The sequence below is a fragment of the Myotis brandtii genome, unplaced genomic scaffold (genome assembly GCF_000412655.1).
Source record: "Myotis brandtii unplaced genomic scaffold, ASM41265v1 scaffold160, whole genome shotgun sequence".
NCBI classification, from domain to species: Eukaryota; Metazoa; Chordata; class Mammalia; order Chiroptera; family Vespertilionidae; genus Myotis; species Myotis brandtii.
In genome coordinates, this window is record NW_005355833.1 from 2,817,299 (window position 1) to 2,823,585 (window position 6,287).

The following is a 6,287-nucleotide window of genomic DNA, read 5'->3' on the forward strand; positions in this document are numbered from 1 at the left end:
TGTTATGTAAAATTATTTATTTATCTAAGATGCACCTACACTGAATTTATCTGAAAAATAAAAAAGTCGATATTAAGAAAAAAATTGTAAATGGAAGATTATAAGAGAGGGTTTTGCGTGCCAGCAAAAGTTACTGGCGTGCCATGTTTGGCATGCGTGCCAGGGGTTGCCCACCCCTGATATAGGGTGTCCCAAAAATATATACACCTATTAAAGGTATGCATTTTAGTCCAGTTGTCAGGAGAGCAAACTTTTGTATATTTTAAACTTATTTCATTTATTTATTTTACTTTAATATTTACATTTTATTAATATTAAACAAAATATTTATATTATAATATTTATTATCAATATATATATAAAGCCAGCAACCAGAATGCCATAACGACCATAACGACTGGTCACAATGACACCCACTGTGGCCAGTGAACTTGCCCGATTGGGAAGCTGGGCCAGCGGCCAACCTCCTGCAGTCCCCCTCCCCCAAGCTGGCCTACCCCCAATGGGCCCCTACCATCCCAGTCAGCCCCCCCACTCCAATCAAGGGCAGGCTGGCTGGCCAACCACCCATGGCCCCTCTCCCAGGCCGCTGGCTACTGATCGGCCCCCGCAACCCACTCTGGGGTGGGGCCCGCTGGCCAATCACCCATAGCCCCTCCTCCCAGCTAGCTCAGCCCTGATCGGCCCTGATCGGGGTGGGCTGGCTGGCCAACCTCCCACTGTCTCCTCCTCCCGATAGGCCTAGCCCCGATCTGCCCTGATTGGGGCCGGGCAGGCCAGACTCCCCCCGTGCACGAATTCGTGCACTGGGCCTCTAGTTTATAGGTTGACAATCAACCACTGAGCCACATGGGCTAGGCCTCCCAGACAGTTTTTTCATCATACTTCTCTTTTGCCAGCATCCTTGTGTCATCTTTTTATGGCAACATTGTGTAGTTACTTATGTGTACCTGCTTTGAAGTGAGACAACATATTTTCGAATCCCATTCTTACCACTTTCAAGTTGAATATAATTTTAGGCAAATTACTTGTTCTTTCTAAATATCCTCCTTTTTTCTCTTTATAAAGGTACATTTAAAGCCCTTAATATAGTGCCTGGCACATAGCAATTGCTCAGTCAGAACTGTTATGGTCTTTCAATCAGTATTTTCTAATTTCCCCTTCAGATTTCATACCACTTTGTTTCTACAGTTGTTTGATCATTTTGTTTACCTTGCTATTATTTGTCATGTGCATGATTCTTCATGGTCTATTTCAAGAAGAGAAGTGCTCAGCTATAACTTCCATATCTGTGATTCTTGCTAACCTCAAGCCTGCTTAGCAGGTAGCCATCCTGTTAACTAGAGGCACAGGAAAGCAGCATTGTGGTTTTTCAAGGTGGAAGAGATTCTTATTTAGCCATGTTCTGAGACATTGCTATGTTTGGTTGGATCACTAACTGGTAAAATAGAAGGACTATAATAACACTAGGGCAAACAACAAATATTCCAAGTTTAATAACACAACTTCTAGCAGAGTAGTCTGGTCTTTGTAAGAATTTGAAGTTTGTTCATCCTTCTAAGCACCTCCTAAAAAATGGGATAAAGCAGGTTTTCAGTGGCCAGCGCAGTTTGGAGGGATATTTGAGGCTTGACTATCTTTTATTTCCTTGCCTGCAAAGATTTTTATAGAGATCAGGTTGATTTGCAAGAGCAGTTCTGGTTACTAGAACTGACAAGGTCTCTATCAAACATACAGATATTTTAGGGGAAAAAGTAGGAGGTGGGAGGTGTGGGGGGAGGGGATGGATTTAACAACAGAACAATGTGGAGACAAAGGGTACATGAAGAAGGGAGGAAAAACAAGGTAGGAGGTAGAGTGCTAGATTGATAGGCCGCATGAATAGGCTTGTTAGTGTTGCCTGAGTACAGTATAAAGGGATAATGAGTATTTCAGGTGGTTTTTTCCTTTTAGAAATCAACTAGCAGTATCTCCTTTTTCTGTCCTTTGACAATCTAATTCATCTAATAGTAGCCTGGGTATCCTATTTACTACTATGAGAAGAGATAAGTTAAATGATTAAACATTGAAAGGGAGGGAGGAGCAGGGGAAGAGAGAGAAAACATCAAAAGGGCTGGGGATTGAACCAGCTATACAGACTCTTGACGGAATGGAACCTGGGACCCTTCAGTGTGCGGGCTGATGCTCCAACCACTTAGCCAAACCAGCCAAGGCTGGAAATGTCTTCTTAAAAGCATTTAAGCTTTTGTTGCTTGCAGACTTTAGATTTGCTTATGAATAGTTGCTCAGAATAGATTTTTTCCAAAATTGATTTTTAAAAATTTTTTATTTTGGAAAAAATTCAATAAATACACAAACAGAAAGAATGGCATAATAAATCTCCATATATCTATAACCAGCTTCAACTATTATTAACCCATAATTAATCTTGTTTCATTTATATCTCCACCCACATTTCCCTCCCTCACCTCCCCAACTTCGCAGGCTTGGATTATTTAGAAGGAAATTCCAGACATCATATAATTTTATAAGTAAATACTTCAACATGTAGAACTAAAATATAAGTACTTAAAAACACAACAATGTGAATTTCATACCTAAAAAGACAATTATCCTTTAATATTATAAAATATTTGGTTAGTGTTGAAATTTTCCTAATTCTCTCTCTCTTCCAGTTTGATTGCATTGGGATTCAAATAAGATTCATACGTGTAATTTGTTGATATGTCCATTAATCCTCCCCCCTTTTTTTTAATGTGCCTCAGGCATGAAACAGCTCTGGCCACCGACACAGACATCAAGCTAGGATGAACTAAGGACTGTACATCTGCTTTGCCCCTGATTGATATAAGAGCAATACCACCAATCAGATGTTTCCTTGCCCATTGCCAGGGGGGCATTAATTTCCTTTTAACCTATAGTTCTTCCTTCATCTTTATTTTACCCCTGGTATGTAAGTGTTGAAGAAATTGGATCATATACCCTGCAGTTTGCTGCAATCTAAATTTTGCTGATTACATATCCATGGTGTACCGGGGTCCAGCCCCAGTGGGCCAGGGGTTCCCAAAGGTGTGGACGGAGTTGGCGAAGAATGATTTATACGGAGACAGCGTTCAGATGATCAGCATAGCTCTCTTTAGTCTCTCTGGATCTTCCTGTGCCTGGCTGAGGCCACAGAGAAAGATCCAGAGGCAAGCTGAGCCTTTATTTTATAGTCAGAGGTAAACAAGGTAGTGGTTACCATAGTTACATGGTTCTTGTGAGTTTCACTTGTTTTGGCAGCACTTCTTGCATCTCCCTCAGCCCATTAGCTTCCCAGATAAGATCTAGGGAGCTTATAAGGTCAAGCCTAATTATGCTAAGAGGACTGTGCCCTCTAAGCTGGGACTTGTTTGTGACTTTGCCAACAGGTCAGTCCGAGGCTTAACCCTATAGCCGCGCCCCACAATGGTGTAGTTTATGTTTTCCTTTGTTGTCCCATGTATTGTCTGCATATTGTTAGTTAGATCTAGAGGTCCTGTTAGATTCAAATTTGACCTTTTTTGCAAGACTGCTACATTGAAGGTTTATGTTCTTTCATGAGGATGCATATCTAATTTTATACCTTTTTGTGATATCATTAATATTGATAATCATTGAAAATGATCATATTCTAATTATAAATGGCTTCTTCATTTATTATTTGGAATAATTTATAAATTAAAACTTTTTTCATCTTGAGCTATATTTCAATATGCAATTCGGTCTATTTCTGTATTTTCTGTTCTGTTCCATTCATCTATTCATATGCAATGCTAAACTATTTTTATAATAGAGGCTTTATACTGTATTTTAATATCTAATAAGGGATAGCTCCTGTTTTTCTGGCTATTCTTACTCATTTGTTCTTCAAATGAACTTCATAATCCATTTGTTCTGTCTTCAGAAAATAACTACTGATATTAGGAGCATATTAAATGTATGGCCCTGGCTGGTTTGGCTCAGTGAATGGAGCAACAGCCTGTGAATTGCGGGCTCAATCCTCAGTAGGCAGCATGCAGGAGGCAGCCAATCAATGATTCTCTCTCATCATTGATGTTTCTCTCTCTCCCTCTCCCTTCCTTTCTGAAATAAAAAAAAAAGTATGAATTAACAGAATATGACATCTAAGCATCTTTATGATATTGAATCTTTTTGTCTGAGTACATGGTTTATTGTTGGTAAATGTTTCCCTTCACGTCCCGCGTGGTTCAGGGTTCAGGGCCTGGAAGAGGAGCCGCACACAAATGAAAGAGAAAAGACATGAGATAATTTGGAAATATTGGGGAACCAGGCGGGCAAGTCCAACTCAAGGAGAAGGACTTCCACTGGTGCTCAGGCCGCATCAACCTTTTATAGTCAGAGGTAAACAAGGTAGTGGTTACCATAGTTACACAGTTCTTGTGAGTTTCACTTGTTTTGACCATACTTACACTTCCTGCACTTCCCTCAGCCCATTAGCTTCCCAGCAGATAAGATGGGAGTGTTATAAGGTCAAGCCTAATTATGCTAAGAGGACTGTGCCCTCTAAGCTGGGACTTGTTTGTGACTTTGCCAACAGGTCAGTCCGAGGCTTAACCCTATATCGGTTCCCCACAGTTTATCTTTCTATTTGTAGAAGTTTGCATTATGCCTTTTAGATTTTATTATATTCTTGTGTCCATTTTCTGAGGTTGTTATAACAAATTACCAACAGAAACTTATTCTCTTACTAGAGGCCTGGGTCTAAAATCAGTTTCACTGAGCTAGAATCAAGTTGTAGGGCAAAGCTGTGCTCCTGAAAGCTCTGAGAGCCAATATTTTTATTGCCTCTTTCAGCTACTGGTGGCTGCCAGCATTCTTTGTCTTGTGGCCACACTAATCTCTGCCACCTCTTCCATATTACCACCTCCTTGTCTCTGTGTGTAGCATCTCTTTCTCCATCTCTATCTTATAAAAACATTTGTGACTATATTTAGGATAATCCCCTTTGGCAAGACCCTTAATTCAATCATATATGCAAATACCCCTTTTCCATATAAAGTAACATTTACAGGTTCCAGGGATTAGAGCCTGATCTCTGTATGTCTATATTCAACCTAGAATAATTCCTCATATAGATTTTGGGCATGTCTTTTTAACTTTATTATTAGATTTAATTTTTTTTTTGTTTTCAAAATAGCATCTTCCCTCTCATTTTATCTTGTAACTGGTTTATATTTGTACTAGAGGCCTGGTGCACGAGATTCATGCACCCAGGGGGTCCCTCAGCCTAGCCTGCCCCCTCTCGCAGTTTGGGAGCCCTCGGGGGATGTCCGACAGTCAGACATCCTCAGTGCTACTGTGGCCGCTGCTGTGCTCGCCAGCCATGAGCCCAGCTTCTGGCTGAGTGGTGCTTCCCCTGTGGAGCACACTGACCACCAGGGGGCATCTCCTGCATTGAGCGTCTGCCCCCTGGTGGTGCGCATCATAGCACCAGTCATTCCGCCATTCGGTCGATTTGCATATGAGCCTTTTATTATATAGGACTAGAGACCTGGTGCACAAAAATTTGTGCACTCGGGGCGGGGGGTCCCTCAGCCCGGCCTGTGCCCTTTCACAGTCTGGGACCCCTCGGGGGATGTCTACCTGCTGGCTTAGGCCTGCTCCCCGGGGGATTGGGCCTAAGCTGGCAGTCAGACATCCCTCTGGCAGCCCGGCAGCCCTCGGGGGATGTCCACTTGCCAGCGGGGAGCAGGCCTAAGCTGCAATCGGACATCCTTAGTGCTGCTGAGGAGGCAGGAGAGGCTCCCACCACCACCGCTGTACTGGCAGCCGTCAGCCTGGCTTGTGGCTGAGCAGAGCTCCCCCATGTGGGAGCGCACTGACCACTAGGGGGCATCTCCTGCATTGAGCATCTGCCCCCTGGTGGTCAGTGTGTGTCATAGTGACAAGTCATTCCAGTCATTCTGCTGTAAGGGTCAATTTTCATATTACCCTTTTATTATATAGGATAGAGGCCTGGTGCATGGGTGGGGGCCGGCTGGTTTGCCCTGAAGGGTGTCATGGATCAGGGTGGGGGTCCTGCTGGGGTGCCTGGCCAGCCTGGGTGAGGGGCTATAGGCTGGAAGCAGGTATCTGGGATTTATTTAACTTCTATAATTGAAACTTTGTAGCCTTGAGAGGAGCTCAGAGCCGGCCACAGCGGCCGGGAGGGAAGCCTCCTGCTTGCTCCAGCTCTGTGGCAACGGCCGGCTGAAAGCAGGTATCTGGGGTTTATTTATCTTCTATAATTGAAACTTTGTTGCTTT

General features: G+C 42.9%; 1 protein-coding gene across 1 annotated transcript in view; it reads left to right on the forward strand.

Moving 5' to 3' along the window:
- NOX5 (NADPH oxidase, EF-hand calcium binding domain 5) overlaps window positions 1-6,287 on the forward strand; it is an 84,175-nt gene that overhangs the window by 7,171 nt on the left and 70,717 nt on the right. The window lies entirely within an intron of this gene.